The sequence below is a fragment of the Macaca nemestrina genome, chromosome 18 (assembly GCF_043159975.1).
Source record: "Macaca nemestrina isolate mMacNem1 chromosome 18, mMacNem.hap1, whole genome shotgun sequence".
Taxonomy (NCBI): domain Eukaryota; kingdom Metazoa; phylum Chordata; class Mammalia; order Primates; family Cercopithecidae; genus Macaca; species Macaca nemestrina.
Window position 1 is genome coordinate 73,958,809 of NC_092142.1, and position 16,367 is coordinate 73,975,175.

General features: G+C 45.2%; 1 long non-coding RNA gene across 1 annotated transcript; it reads left to right on the forward strand.

Moving 5' to 3' along the window:
• The first annotated feature begins 606 nt into the window (after positions 1–606).
• On the forward strand, positions 607–13,733 carry LOC105491278 (uncharacterized). The gene is made up of 3 exons (XR_011616574.1): positions 607–827; positions 7,707–9,189; positions 12,157–13,733. It is a non-coding gene; the product is annotated as an uncharacterized lncRNA (long non-coding RNA).
• The last annotated feature ends 2,634 nt before the right edge of the window (positions 13,734–16,367 follow it).

The following is a 16,367-nucleotide window of genomic DNA, read 5'->3' on the forward strand; positions in this document are numbered from 1 at the left end:
GAAATGTATAAAACTAAACTTTGCTGGCCGGGTGCCGTGGCTCATGCCTGTAATCCTAGCACTTTGGGAGGCCTGGGTGGGCAGATCACGAGGTCAGGAGATCGAGACCATCCTGGCTAACATGGCGAAACCCCGTCTCTACTAAAAATACAAAAAATTAGCCGGGCGTGGTGGCGGGCACCTGTGGTCCCAGCTACTTGGTAGGCTGAGGCAAGAGAATGGCATGAACACGGGAGGCGGAGCTTGCAGTGAGGCCAGATCACACCACTGCACTCCAGCCTGGGTGAAAGAGCGAGACTCCATCTCAAAAAAAAAAAAAAACTGAACTGTGGTCTGACCACCTTGGGGACATGTCATTGGGGTCTCCTGAGGCTTTATCACAACATCAACATTGGCAAAATAAACTTTCTAAATTAACTGAGACCTTTGTCAGATTTTGGGGGTTCATATTTTGGTAACCACGGAAGAATTCTGACTGGAGACGCCCCTATCAGTGCTTGGTACCAGCTTGAGCTATCTTTATGGCTCAAACCAGTAAGACAACTTGCTGAGACCCGGAAGCACCCCCTCCAGAGAATACCTTATCTCTCAAAATCTGGTCAAGATCTAAAGTTCATTTTACAGTACAACTCCTTTTTTTTTTTTTTTTTCCTTTGGGGTTTTACTTGCTTCTAACACAAGGAAGGCAAGTTTTTCCTGCTTCCATGACGATGGAAGGCAGGTAACTCCTTTATGGTGTTTGAGCTTGCACCTAACAGGGAAGATGAGGTTTTTTCCCTGCTTCTAGGACGGTAGAGAGCAGTCTTCAGCCTGAAAGCCATCCCTAGGTAAGTAACTGAATTGGGGTTTGTCTTGGCTAAAGTTAAGATTACAACCAGCTGTTCTTAATTTCTCCTGACCACTAGAGAGCTCAGTAATCATATAAATTGTGTGATCATTTGTTTTGCTTAACTGTTGTGTTGTTGTTTCTCTTTTTGTTGTTCTTTCAGTCTTTTTCCCATTGGGTTTGATCAACTCTATCTGAATTTATCAAATCCAAAGGAAGTTCCAAATTATGGGGAAAGAGGCCTCTGAGGTGGCTAAATTCACACACACACACACACACACGCGCACACACACACACACACACGATGCGATGGGGGTGAAAAACGGCCAGCAAAAGGAAAAAAAAGAGGAAAGATTTTTTATTTTGACTACTAAGGGGCTTTACTTACGTAACAAGGCCACCTTTTTGCTAGCCAGGCCAAACTGAAAGAGCAATGGCTGTATTTCTGAAATAGCAGCAATTTGTCCTAGTGAGAGCAGCCCTCGCTCTCGGTGCCTCCTCGGCCTCAGCCCCCACTCTGGCTGTGCTTGGGGAGCCCTTTAGCCTGCCACGGCACTGTGGGAGCCCCTCTCTGGGCTGGCGGAGGCTGCAGCCGCCTGCCTCTGCTTGCCGGGAGGTGTGGAGGAAGAGGCGCCGGCGGCAATATGGGCTGCGGCAGCGCCGGTGGGCCAGCGTGAGTTCCGGTGGCGCGTGGGCTCCGCGGGCCCGCACGTGGAGGGGCCGGCCCAGGGCAGTGAGGAGCTTAGCACCCAGGCCAGCAGCTGAGGAGGTTGCGCCGGGTCCCTCAGCGCTGCCTGCCCGCATGCACAGTGCTCGAATGCTCCCTGAGCCTCAGCCGCCTCCCCGCGGGGCAGGGCTCAGGACCTGCAGCCCCCCATGCCCGAACCCCCGTCATTCTTGAAGTCAGCAAGACCAAGAATCCACCAATTCTGGACACACTAGCTGAAATATGGTAATGAGATTTTAAGGAGCTCAATGATTAAAAGTCAGCTTAATTAAAAACTAACATCCAAGGTGAACATGCACGTGTGTGTGCGCTTGTATGTGCGTATTTAAAAGGCCTTCGTGTTTTTGTTTTTCTCCAAGGATCTTTTTTTTTGAGCAAAAGTTTTTTTCTTCTTAGTTGACTGAATTCTATTTTCTTCATTTACTTCTGCTGCCTCTCCTTTCTCTTGCACCCTCTGCTGCATGAGGGACCTAAAATAGTTTATGATAGCAAGGGGTTCCTTAAAGAAAACAGGGAAGGCACCAGGCTCTGTTTAGGGGAGAAAAGTCTGTTTTTCCTTATGCAATCCCAAGAGTATAAACAGGCATGTTCGTCTCATCTCTTAAACTGCTTACTTTTGTATTGTGTTACCTGTTTGTGTACGTTTGCTTTTTTTTTTAAACTAAGATAGTTATTGCAACAGAGGTTACCCTTGGGGTATTTTTTTGTTTTGTTTTCTTTGTTTTTTGTTGTTTGTTTGTTTTTTGAGATAGAGTCTTACTCTGTCACCCAGGCTGCAGTGCAGTGGCGCGATCTCTGCTCACTGCAAGCTCCATCTTCCAGGTTCACGCTATTCTCCTGCCTCAACCTCCCGAGTAGCTGGGATTACAGGCCTGCCACCACGCCCGGCTAATTTTTTGTATTTTTAGTGGAGGTGGAATTTCACCGTGTTAGCCAGGATGGTCTCAATCTCCTGACCTAGTGATCCACCCGCCTCAGCCTCTCAAAGTGCTGGGATTACAGGCATGAGCCACTATGCCCAGCCTACCCTTGGGTTTTTAAGGAAGACTATGGTTTAGACACTTAGAAATGTCTTTGTTTAAAAGCTGTTTTTTAAAAGTGCACTGTAAAAGCATTGCATGGTCTAACCTCATAATAATTCTCCCTTTTTGGAGACCCAGGATTCAGTGTGGGCTCTGCCCAGAGCTCAGAGATCCACTTAAAAGATAGGTAGTCCCTATCTAAATAAAATTAGTCTCCTTAGGCAATCCTATGATAAATTTCTTCTTTTTTTTTTTTTTTTTTTTTTGAGTTGGAGTCTCGCTCTGTCGCCCAGTCTAGAGTGCAGTGGCACGATCTTGGCTCACTGCAAGCTCCGCCTCCCAGGTTCATGCCATTCTCTTGCCTCAGCCTCCCGAGTAACTGGGACTACAGGTGCCCACCACCATGCCCAGCTAACTTTTTGTATTTTTAGTAGAGATGAGGTTTCACCATGTTAGCCAGGATGGTCTCGATCTCCTGATCTTGTGATCACCCACCTCGGCCTCCCAAAGTGCTGGAATTACAGGTGTGAGCCACCACACCTGGCAAGTTTCTTTAATTTTATGTTTGATTTGGCATTCATCTTTAATCTCCCTCTAGCACCACCAGACTTTTTCTCTCTGTATCTTATGATGTAAATTTTGCTATTTGATTTTCACCTGAGTTGTTTCCATTACTATGCAAACTTAAGGCTATTTAGCTGACAATTGCCTAGGGTTGTGAAACAGGTTATCAATAATCTGAGTATATCCATAAGATGTACTTCTTTTTTTTTTTTTTTTTTTTTTTTTTTGAGACGGAGTCTGGCTCTGTCGCCCGGGCTGGAGTGCAGTGGCCGGATCTCAGCTCACTGCAAGCTCCGCCCCCCGGGTTTACGCCATTCTCCTGCCTCAGCCTCCCGAGTAGCTGGGACTACAGGCGCCCGCCGCCTCGCCCGGCTAGTTTTTTGTATTTTTTAGTAGAGACGGGGTTTCACCGTGTTCGCCAGGATGGTCTCGATCTCCTGACCTCGTGATCCGCCCGTCTCGGCCTCCCAAAGTGCTGGGATTACAGGCTTGAGCCACCACACCCGGCCAAGATGTACTTCTATCAGCATGCCTAATACGTCTATGTATTTATGTGTTCTGTACACAATGCTTCGCTACTGAAAATACATAAAAGAGCTCTAATTAACTGGTTTAAGAAAATAAAAGTGCTTGAATGAAATGCTTTATCAGGAAAAAAGACTAGTCAAATGTTTTTTCAAGTTTATGTAACTCAGTAAAATTGTTAATAAATAAGCTAGACTTAAAATTACTGGTAAAGTAATACTAGAAATATCTTAAGAATTGTCAGCATACATTTTTGTTTGCATTTATTAATAAAGCAGTTTCATACTTATCCCTGCCAAATACTATATGGTGTCAAAATTTGTCATAGGGGTTACAAAACTATAAATGCAGCCCAAAACAGAATGATCTTTGCTTGTGTAACCTTGTTAGAAATGCAAAATGCTTGTTCCCCAGTGCCACAAAGAAATAGCACTCGAACATAAATTTAATTTTCTCAGCAAGGCAATTTTCACTTTCTGCAGAAAGGGTGCCCCTCGCAGATGAAACAATGGTGAGAGCACACCTGGACAGGGGAGAGGCAGGAGTTCTTATTCCTGATGCAGGTAGCCCCTAGTGCTGTGTTGTTTCTCTATTGGATATGGTTGGACCACACAGTCTAAGCTAATTCCGATTGACTATTTTAAAAAGAACAGGAGTACCAGCTGGAGTGACAGGGTAAGTAGTTTGACAGGAAGAGCGGTTACAGAACAGGTGGCTCAGGATGAATCAGGGCAGAGTAGGTGACCAAGAGTGACTGAGGTCAAAGCAGGTGACCAGATGTGAGCTACTGATTAGGAGTGGTGGGAAAGTTGTTTACTGAAACTAGAAGCAAGGGGGTAAAGAGAACCAGGAAGTTAAACTTTAAAATGGAGAGTCAAAGAATAAGAGAGCTGAATATACTGATATACTGATTCTTTGAAGAGAAACTTGGGGTTCACTATGTTTAACAATCTTTAATAAATAAGACATTAATATTGGTTTAATAAAAATAGCTACATCTTAAATTTAGTAAGATTACCATAACTTCTCATCTTGTGGCTTTAGGCAGTCTAGTCTACAGGCAATAGAGTTTGTTTTGGAAAAGCACTGTTATCATCTTTGTTTCAAAGCAAAACTATAAGTTCCTCCCAAAGTTAGTTTCGCCTGTGCCCAGGAATGAACAAGGACATCTTGTAGGTTAGAAGCAAGATGGAGTCACTTAGGTCCAATCTTTTTCACTGTCTCAGTGATGACTTTGCAATGACAGTTCCATAATTTAAAATAATGACAACCACAGTTTTTATAAATAATCTAGGTAAATAATTAAAATAAAATTAGTAAATATTATAGAATATTATAGGATAAATATAGACAAACTCATAATTTTGAATGTAAAGTTAAATAATAGATATTTTGTTATTTGGGTATTTTCCAATAAAAAATATATTTGGGTCAAGTGCAGTGGCTCACGCCTGTAATCCCAGCACTTGGGGAGGAAAAGGCGAGTGGATCACGTGAGGTCAGAAGTTTGAGACCAGCCTGGCCAACATGGTGAAACCTCATCTCTATTAAAAAATACAAAAAGTAGCTGGGCACAGTGGTGCATGCCTGTAGTCCCAGCTACTCAGGAGGCTGAGGCAGGAAAATCACTTGAACCCGGGAGATGGAGGTTGCAGTGAGCCGAGATTACACCACTGCACTGCAGCCTGGGCGACAGGGAGACTCTGTCTAAAATATATATATATGGGCCTTCCAGAATGCTGGGGTTATAGGCATGAGCCACCACACCTGGCCAGTTAAATGAATTCGTTTACAATAACTTGTAATCCTATTTTGTAATATCAAGTGTTTTATGCATTTGATATTTGAAAAACTTTCCAAGATCAAATTATAAATTATGCTTTTTTCTGACCTAACTACTCCTTTAAAATGTTATTAATAGGTTCCCTAAAATCCAAAAATGATATATTTGGCTTATTTGGTCTAAAACTTGTACAGGAAACATTGTCAAACATAAAATGGTGTTTGGTTTTCTTTGGGCTGTATTTGTATAAATATGTTGTTGGTACGTGTTCCAAAATTATGGGAAACTCCTATAATTCTGATCTGACTTAATGTACATTATCAGTAATAACTATCATTGTTATGTTAAATTATTGTGTGCTACAGAAGTAACAGATTTCCTTGCCAATTGTATCTTTGACTATGGCTGCTCTAAAACTTTTTGTCATTCACGGACAATTGTTGTCTTGTTTTGGTCCTCTTTGGTTTTACAATCAGCTATAAAACTGATTTTATAGAAGGTGGTTTTACAATCAGCTGTAAAACTCAAAAACTCTTAACAGGTGCTCTTTTTTGGGTGAGGACAGAGTCTTGCTCTGTTGCTCAGGCTGGAGTGCAGTGGCGTGATCTCGGCTCACTGCAACCTCTACCTCCTGGGTTCAAGTGATTCTTAATTCCAGCCTGGGCAACAGAGCAAGACTCTGTCTCAGAAAAAAAGCATAAGCATGAGGAGGGAAGCATGAGGAGATCAGCCTCCCAGATAGCTAGGACTACAGGTATGCACTACCACGCCTGGCTAATTTTTGTATTTTTAGTAGAGATGGGGTTTCGCCATGTTGGCCAGGCTGGTGTCAAACTCCTGGCCTCAAGAGATCCACTGGTCTCAGCCTCCCAAAGTGCTGGAATTATAGGCATGAGTTACCATGCCTGGCCTGACAGGTGCTGTTGAATACAGGTTTCTGATAACTTTGGAGATTGTGACATCAGCATAAAGGAAAAACTTTCAGGATTCATGGAGGGCTGAAATGTTCATGAATATCAAGCAGAACAGGAATTAACTGCAGGACTAAACTAATAGAAGTCTGAAGTAATCTTTTTAACTTTTTGCTGAAAACATTGCTGATCTTTGTTTTGTTTTTCAGAGTCAAGAAAACTTTTAAGCTATTTACAACTTTTAACAATTGAGTTAAGTATACTCATGAACAAAATTTGGAGCGTATTTGTTTCTCTCTACCTGGTTTCTATAGAATTTGGAAACTATTTGTGAGTATTCTTAACTTATGATAATAGTTATTTGCATAAGTGCAAAAATAATCTATTTTCATTTGTAACAGGACACAATTGGAGAAACTAGTTATTTTACCAAGGCTTTGACCAGAACAGTGTGCTTTCCTTTAAGGAATCAAACTTCACTTATGGAGCCAGTAAAAGTCCCTTGAAAAACTGGCCTCATACCTTTGTCTACACAGTCCGTGTACAGGGTTCCTGACCTGTGGTAAGCAAAGAATCTCACTTTCTGACAGACCCAGGAGCCCCAAGTTTATCTTGGAACCTCAAGAGGAGAAGAATTCACCCAGCTCATCAGTATTTGATGGTACAAATTCATGGCTGGGTTTGGCTTTAAAAAGTGTTATCTGCCAGGCACGGTGGCTCACACCTGTAATCCCAGCACTTTGGGAGGCCAAGACGGGTGGATCATGAGGTCAGGAGATCGAGAGCATCCTGGCTAACATGGTGAAACCCCGTCTGTACTAAAAAATAGAAAAAAAAAAGCCGGGTGTGGTGGCAGGCGCCTGTAGTCCCAGCTACTTGGGAGGCTGAGGTGGGAGAATGGCATGAACCCAGGAGGCGGAGCTTGCAGTGAGCTGAGATCGCTCTACTGCACTCCAGTCTGGGCGACAGAGTGAGACTCCATCTTAAAAAAAATTAAAAAGTCTTATCTGAGATTCCTTCTGTGGGACAGAGTTCCATCAAAACTAGTTTAAAAACCTATGTAAACGTTAATTATTTTTTCTGCAGTGTATACAAATAATTAGGCCAAGTATAATAAAGCAGATCAATCCTACCATGATCTGTCTTTAGTAAAAATAGGAAACTGGAGAGAGGAAAATTCTGTTTCAAGAACTATAGTACACCCATTGTTAGAGTCTAGTCTTGCCTAATATTTTTCAATTTTTATTATCTACCATTTGAACCAAATTCTAATTTTTCTTGGCAATGTGTCTTCAAAATAATGTTTTCATATTTTTCCTTCTTTTTTTCCCCATTTTTCCTGATTTAGAGTCACTGAAAACTAAGTTGTGTTTTCATAGAGCCCTGTGAACTGAAGCTAGACAACTTAAACTTCAGAAGAAAATAACAGCAACCTATTTACATTTATATACATAAGCTACTTTTTTTGTTTGTTTATTTTTGAGATGGAGTTTTGCTCTTTGTGTTGCCCAGGCTGGAGTGCAATGGCACGATCTTGGCTCGTCGCAACCTCCGCCTCCAGGGTTCAAGCAATTCTCCTGCCTCAGCCTCCCAAGTAGCTGGGATTACAGGCATGCACCACCATGCCCGGCTAATTTTGTATTTTTAGTAGAGACAGGGTATCTCCATCTTGGTCAGGCTGGTCTCGAACTCCCTACCTCAGGTGATCCACCTGCTTTGGCCTCCCAAAGTGCTGGGATTACAGATGTGAGCCATCGCACCCGGCCAGCCACTTTTGTATCTGTCTACTGATGTATGGACTTCAGAGTAAGTAGCCTATATCAATTTTTCAGGATTGTTCTTTTGTTTGTTGTTGTTGTTGTTGTCCCTTCCTCCCCCTATTTTCTCTTCAGAGGACATGAGACTTCACAACCTTCTAAAAATGAGCTTTCCTAGTAACTGGGGACTTACCTGTCTAGGAATAAACCATCCTAGCCATGAGAGATCAGATGAAACCTGAGATCAGAGACTCATTTTCTTCTAAAATGCTTTCTCTAAAAGATTTTTAAAAAGAATAAGGGGGAAATGTGGAAGGAAAATATCTTGAGCCCCCAAAATCACTAAACTAAAGGGAAAAGTCAAGCTGGGAACTGCTTAGCGCAAACCCGCCTCCCGTTCTATTCAAAGTCACCCCTGTGCTCATGGAGGTAAATGCACATCCTTTTGCCTCTCTTGGAGAGACTAATCAGAACCTCAAAAGAATGCAACCATTTGTCTCTTATCTACCTATGACCTGGAAACCCCTTCCCCACTTGGAGTTGTCCCGCCTCTCCAGACAGAACCAATGTTTATCTGACATATGTTGATTGATGTCTCATGTCTCCCTAAAATGTGAAAAAACAGACTGTGCTGTGATCACCTTGGGCACATGTCGTCAAGACCTCCTGAGGCTGTGTCATGGGCATGTGTCCTCAACCTTGCAAAACAAACTTTCTAAGTTAACTGAGATCTGTCTCAGATTTTTGGAGTTCACAGAAGCATAAGGCAGAAGGAGAGACCAAGGCAAGTTTTAGAGCAGGAGTGAAATTTTATTTAAAAAGCTTTTGAGTGGGAAAAAAAGGAAGGAAAGTACACTTGGAAGAGGGCCAAGGGGGCGACTTGAAAGACAAGCGTGTGGTTTGACCTTTTGACTTGTATTTTTTTTGTTTTTTGTTGTTTTTCAGGCAGAGTCTCGTTCTGTTGCCCAGACTGGAGTGCAGTGGCGCAAGCTTGGCTCACTGCAACCTCCACCTCCTGGGTTCAAGCAATTATCCTGCCTCAGCCTCTCCAGTAGCTTTACAGTAGGATTACAGGTGTGCGCCACCACACCTGGCTTTGTATTTTTAGTAGAAATGGGGTTTCACCATGTTGGCCCGACTAATCTCAAACTCCTGACTTCAGGTGATGCACCCGCCTTAGCCTCTCAAAATGTTGGGATTACAGACGTGAGCCACCTTGTCCAGCCTGACTTGGGGTTTTATATGGTGGCGTGCTTCTAGGGGTCTTGCAGCCCTTCTCCCCTGATTATTTTCTTGGCATGGGTTGTCCGCAAGAGCGGTGGCCTGCTAGCGCTTGGGAGGGAAACGTGCAGTGTGTTGACTGGCGTTGTACGCATGCTCACTTGAGGCTTTCTTCCCTTACCAGCTGGATGTTCCTAGAAGGTCATATACCAGTTAAACTCCACCATTTTGCTTCTTAGTATGCATGCTCAAGCTCACTCACCCAACTCCTGAGAGCTTATGGGAAACTGATTACCAGTTTCAGGGTTTTGTATCTATTGGGAAACTGCCTTTCCCTGGAGCAGGCTGCCACCAACTGTTACTTTAGAGAAACAGTGTAACTGCCTGACCATCACCCGAGGGTGGCCTGACTTTCCTGTTGGGTGGAGGGGAAGCCTTCTCTTGCCCTGTTCACGCCTGCCTAGCTACCTACTGTAATACTCACATGAGTAAATCCCTTCAAGTATTTCACAGTTTGATGCTTTTTTTTTTCGGTCCAGAAAACTGAGGGATAAAGACCATTGCATGGCCTAAAACACTTCAGTGGCTTCCTGTGGCCCCTCAAACAAATGCAACCCCCTTGCAGTGACCTTAAAAATCCTGCTGTGCCCTGCTGACCTCCCTATAGATCTGGCACCTTTTAGGGCCTGATATCCATTTACCATCTTTTCTGTGTCCCACTTCCTCCCAACCTCCTCACTGACCTCTCAGATCCAGCGTTCCTTTCTGTCCCTGTGGACCCCAAGCTCCAGCCAGGCTTGGTCTTGACACACACTGTGCCCTCGGTCTGGCATGTTCTCTAGGCTCTCCACCTGTCCAGTTCTTCCTCACCCTACAAGTCTAAGTAACAGTGTCACACTTAGAGTGGGCCACCCTCAGGAGCATGAGCAGGGAAGCTCAGGGAAGGCTTTCAGGATGGGATGGGGTAGGGCAGTGGGGCAAGCCAGGCAGGCTTCCTGAAAGAGGAAATTTGAGGATGAACAGCAGTTTTCCAGGTTGGTGAAAGAAAAGATTTCACACCTCTTTCATATTCACCCTCCCATGGGCAGAGCTCAGGACCATCCTGGAGTGATGTGGCTGCTGTTCTTGAAGCTAATTCCTAGCTCCATTTTCCTCCCACAGCAAATGAGAAACATCATGTTGCTAACATCATGGAGACAAAGCTCTACCTACCTTTGTTTTTCTTCCCATCAAATCAGGAGTACACACTCCCCTCTCACCCCTAGCTGGGTCCTTCACCCCTGCCACATTTGAGTGAACTTATACGTCCACCTCAGTTCATTGCTTACCTGAATTGTCTCAAAAAATGTCTATTTTGTCCAGGCACAGTGGCTCACGCCTGTAATCCCAGCACTTTGAGAGGCTGAGGTGGGTGGGTCACCTGAGGTTAGGAGTTTGAGACATTATACAACCCTGTCTCTACTAAAAATGCAAAAAACTAGCCAGGTGCAAAAGTAGTCCCAGCTACTTGGGAGGCTGAGGTGGGAGGATCACTTGAACCGGGAGGTGGAGGTTACAGTGAACCAAGATCACACCATTGTACTCCAGCTGGGATGACAGAGTAAGATTCCGTCTCAAAAAAAAAAAAAATGTCTGTTTTACAGTTGGTTACTTCAAATCTAGTACAGTGAAGATCCAAACAATGCATTTGGTTGATGGGGCTCATAAATCTTTTTTTTTTTTTTTTTTGAGATGGAGTCTTGCTCATCGCCCAGGCTAGAGTGGCGCGATCTCAGCTCACTGCAAGCTCCGCCTCCCGGGTTCATGCCATTCTCCTGTCTCAGCCTCCTGAGTAGCTGGGACTACAGGCGCCCGCCACCACACCCAGGTAATTTTTTGTATTTTTAGCAGACATGGGGTTTCACCGTGTTAGCCAGGATGGTCTCGATCTCCTGACCTCGTGATCCGCCCGCTTCGGCCTCCCAAAGTGCTGGGATTACAGGCATGAGCCACCGCACCTGGCCTAAATCTTTTTATCTGCAAGTTTCCCCCTTCCTTTATTCATGGCATGTATTTGTTAAAGAAACTGGGTTGGCCAGGCATGGTGGCTCACACCTGTTATCCCAGCGCTTTGGGAAGCCAAGGTGGGGGTATCACTTGAGGTCCTTTGGGAAGCCAAGGCGGGGGTATCACTTGAGGTCAGAAGTTTGAGACCAGCCTGGGCAACATAGCGAAACCCCATATCTACCAAAAATATAAAAAATTAGCCAGGCATGGTGGCATATGCCTGTAGTCACAGCTATTTGGGAGGCTAAGGTGGGAGGATCGCTTGAGTCTGGGAAGCAGAGTTTGCAGTGAGATGAGATCATGCCACTGGGCAATAGAGTGAGACCCTGTCTCAAAAAAAAAAAAAAATGGAGCTGGGTCATTTGTTCTATAGAAATTTCCATATTCAGGCCGGGCGCGGTGGCTCACGCCTGTAATCCCAGCACTTTGGGAGGCCGAGGCGGGCGGATCACAAGGTCAGGAGATCGAGACCACAGTGAAACCCCGTCTCTACTAAAAATACAAAAAATTAGCCGGGCGCGGTTGTGGGCGCCTGTAGTCCCAGCTACTCGGGAGGCTGAGGCAGGAGAATGGCGTGAACCCGGGAGGCGGAGCTTGCAGTGAGCCAGATCGCGCCACTGCACTCCAGCCTGGGCGACAGAGCGAGACTCCGTCTCAAAAAAAAAAAAAAAAAAAAAAAAAAAAAAGAAATTTCCATATTCTGTATTCGGGTGATTGCATCCTTGTGGTATTGAATATATTTCTCTAATCTCTGTATTTCTTATGAACTATTAGATCTAGGTGAGATGCTGGCCAGTACAACTTTCTGATGGAACCATTCTAGATCTGAGCTTCCCACTTGGTAACCAGTGGCCACGCGTGGCTATGGAGCACTCAAAAGGTGGCTAAGGTAACTGAATTGTCTATTTCATTTCTGTTTTGTTTTTTCTTTTTTCGGGACAGAGTCTCACTCTGTTGCCCAGGCTGAGTGTAGTGGCCCAATCTTGGCTCGTTGCAACCTCTGCCTCCTGAGTTCAAGTGGTTCTCTTATCTCAGCCTCCTGTGCAGCTGGGATTACAGGCGTTCACCACCATGCCTGGCTAGTATTTGTTTGTTTGTTTGTTTGTTTTTGTTTTAGTAGAGATGAGGTTTCACCATGTTGACCCGGCTGGTCTCAAACTCCTGACCTCAGATGATCCACCCACCTCAACCTCCCAAAGTGCTTAATTGCAGGCATGAGCCACCATGCCCAGCCTCATTTCATTTTAAGTTTTTTACTTTTTTTTTTTTCGAGATCGAGTCTTGCCCTGTCACCCAGGCTGGAGTGCAGTGACATAATCTCGGCTCACCACAACTTCCATCTGCTGGGTTCAAGCGATTCTCCTGCCTCAGCCCCCTGAGTAGCTGGGATTACAGGTGTGTGCCACTATGCCCCACTAATTTTGTATTTTTAGTAGAGACAGGGTTTCGCCATGTTGGCCAGGCTGGTCTCGAACTCCTGACCTCTGGTGATCCGCCCACATTGGCCTCCCAAAGCGCTGAGATTATAGTGTGAGCCACCATGCCTGGCCTTTAACTTTCATTTTAGATTCAGGGGTACATGTGCAGGTTTGTTACATAGGTAAACTCAAGTCATGGGGGTTTGCTGTATAGATTATTTCATCACCCAGGAATTAAGCCCAGTATTCAATAGTTAACCTTTTCTGCTCTTCTCCCTCCCACCCTCCACCCTGAGATAGACCCCAGCATCTGTTGTTTCCTTCTTTGTGTTTATAAATTCTCATCCCATTTATAAGTGAGAACCTGTGTCTTCTGTTCCTATGTTAGTTTCCTAAGGATAATGGCCTCCATCTCCATCCATGTTCCCGCAAAAGACACGATCTTTTTTATGGCTGCATCATTTTATTTTAATTCTTTTTAATTTTGAGTGACTACTGTATTGGACAGCACATATCCAGAGGTTTGATTAAATTCAGATTCCACTTTCTTTGGCAAGACCACTTCATAGATGGTGTTGTGTGTCCATGTACATTTTAGAATAACTTTTAGATCTTTTGCCAGGCATGTTAGCTCATGCCTTTAATCCCAGCCCTTTGGGAGGCTGAGGCGGGTGGATCACTTGAGGCCAGGCATTTGAGACCAGCCTGGCCAACATGGTGAAACCCCATCTGTGCTAAAAATACAAAATTAGCCAGGTGTGGTGGCGCATGCCTGTAATCCCAGCTACTTGGGAGGCTGAGGCAGGAGAATAGCTTGAATCCTGGAAGCGGAGGTTGCAGTGAGCGGAGATCGTGTCACTGCACTCCAGCCTGGGCAACACAGCGAGATTCTGTCTCAAAAAAAAGAAAAAAAAGTCTTTAGCGGCCGGGCGCGGTGGCTCAAGCCTGTAATCCCAGCACTTTGGGAGGCCGAGTTGGGTGGATCACGAGGTCAGGAGATGGAGACCATCCTGGCTAACACGGTGAAACCCCATCTCTACTAAAAAATACAAAAAACTAGCCGGGCGAGGTGGCGGGCGCCTGTAGTCCCAGCTACTCAGGAGGCTGAGGCAGGAGAATGGCGTGAACCCTGGAGGCGGAGCTTGCAGTGAGCCGAGATCCGGCCGCTGCACTCCAGCCTGGGCGACAGAGCAAGACTCCGTCTCAAAAAAAAAAAAAAAAAAAGTCTTTAATGAGCTGCATGCAGTGAGGCTGAGGCAGGAGCATCGCTTGAGCCCAGGAGTTGCAGGGAGCTAGAATTCCATCACTGTACTCCAGCTTAGGTGGCAGAGTGAGATTATGTCTCCAAATAAATAAATAAATGATTGAATACATTAGTGTGTTTTGTTCTTGTTGTTGTTGTTGTTGTTCTTTGAGATGGAGTTTTGCTCTAGTCACCCAGGCTGGAGTGCAGTGGGGCGATATCGGCTCACCACAACCTCCACCTCCCAGGTTCAAGCGATTCTCCTGCCTCAGCCTCCCGAGTAGCTGGGATTACAGGCATGCACCACCAAGCCTGGCTAATTTTGTATTTTTAGTAGAGATGGGGTTTATCTGTGTGGGTCAGGCTGGTCTCCAACTCCCAGCCTCAGGTGATCAGCCCACCTCAGCATCGCAAAGTGCTGGGATTACAGGCGTGAGCCACCGCGCCCGGTTCTGTGAATACATTAGTAAATGGGGAAAAAAGACAAGTCTCACCTGCAGAATTCCAAATAAATTATTTAGGTACCTCACCCTAAAGAGAGGGCGACATAACCTCCCACTTCCTTTTTTATTTTTATTTTTTGAGACGGAGTCTCACTCTGTTGTCAGGCTGGAGTGCAATGGTATGATCTCGGCTCACTGCAAACTCCACCTCCTGGGTTCATGTGATTCTCCTGCCTCAGCCTCTCGAGTAGCTGGGACTACAGGCACGTGCTACCACACTTGGCTAATTTTTGTATTTTTAGTAGAGACGAGGTTTCACCATGTTGGCCAGGATGGTCTCGATCTCTTGACTTTATCATCCACCCACCTTGGCCTCCCAAAGTGCTGGGATTACAGGCGTGAGCCACCGCACCCGGCCAACTTCCCACTTCTTAAATGTGGACTGTGCAGAGTGACTTCCCTCCAAAGAGTACAGAATAAAAAGGACAAACAAAAGGAGTAACTTTATAGTGGAGACACACCTTCAGCAAGATGATCAAGGTCCATATCAACACTCATAAGCCAAGTAGATAGCATGTACCTTTACTGGGTAAAATCACAACCTCCCAAAGCTCATGTCCTCCCTGCAACCTCAGACTCTGACCTTATTTGCAAATAGTGATTGCAGACGTAATTAGCTAAGATGAGGTCACGTGGCAGTAGGGTGGGCCCTGAATCCAATACGGCTGGTGTCCTGATAAGAAGAGGTGAAGAGGAATGGACCGCAGAGGGGAGAACGCTACATGAGGGAAGTGACGCAGCGCTAGCCGCAGCAGCGAGGGAAACCCCTGGAAGCCAGGAAGAAGCGTGGAATGCCGCCCCCTGTGGGTTTCGGGTGCAGCAGGACCTTGCCAACGACATCTTGCCTTTAGACTTCCGTTCTCCACAACTGTGAAAAAATAAATGCATGTTGTTTTCAGCTGCCCAGTATGTGGTCGTTGTGATGACAGCTCTAGGAAATTAATGCTGGATCCTTGCTCTGATGATGTAATCGAAGTGGCACTTTACCTCTAGGATCTTCCTCCCCAAAACCCACAACTCCATTCTAATCCTGAGAAAAACATCAGATACATTTCAATGGAAAAGCATCCTACAAGATACCTGTCTAGTAATTCCTTAAAACTGTCGAATCAGTCGGGCCTGGGGGCTCACGCCTATAATCCCAGCACTTAGGGAGGTTGAACCAGGAGGATTGCTTGAGTCCAGGAGTTCCAGACCAGCCTGGGCAACAGAGACAGACCCCATCTCCATCAAAAATAAGTAAGTTGGGCATGGTGGTGCACACGTGTGGTCACAGCTACTCAGGAGACTGAGGTGGGAGGATTGCTTGAGGCCAGAAAGTGGAGGCTGGGATTACAGGCGTGAGCTACCACACCTGGCCAGGAGATCCCTCTTGATAAGAGTGGCTTTGTTTACGTGGAGGCCTTGGACAAGCCAGGTAGTCTATACTTAGAGTCATCAAGAATCATAGAAACAGGAAGAAGAATGGTGGTTGCCAAGGGCTAGGGGAGGAAGAAATGGGAGTTAGTGTTTCATGGGTAGAGTTTCAGTTTTACAAGATGAAAAGAGTTCCAGTGATGGATGGTGGGGATAGTTGCACGATATTATGGATGTATTTAATACCTCTGAACTGTACAATTGAAAATGGTTAAGATGGTAAATTTTATTATGTGTGTATTTTACCACAATAAAAAAAGGTGAGGCTGGTCAGGCTCAGTGGCTCATGCCTGTAATTCCCCCATTTTGGGAGGCCGAGGTGGGAGGATCACCTGAGGTCGGGAGTTAAAGACCAGCCTGATGAACATGCAGAAACCCTATCTGTACTAAAAATACAAAACTAGC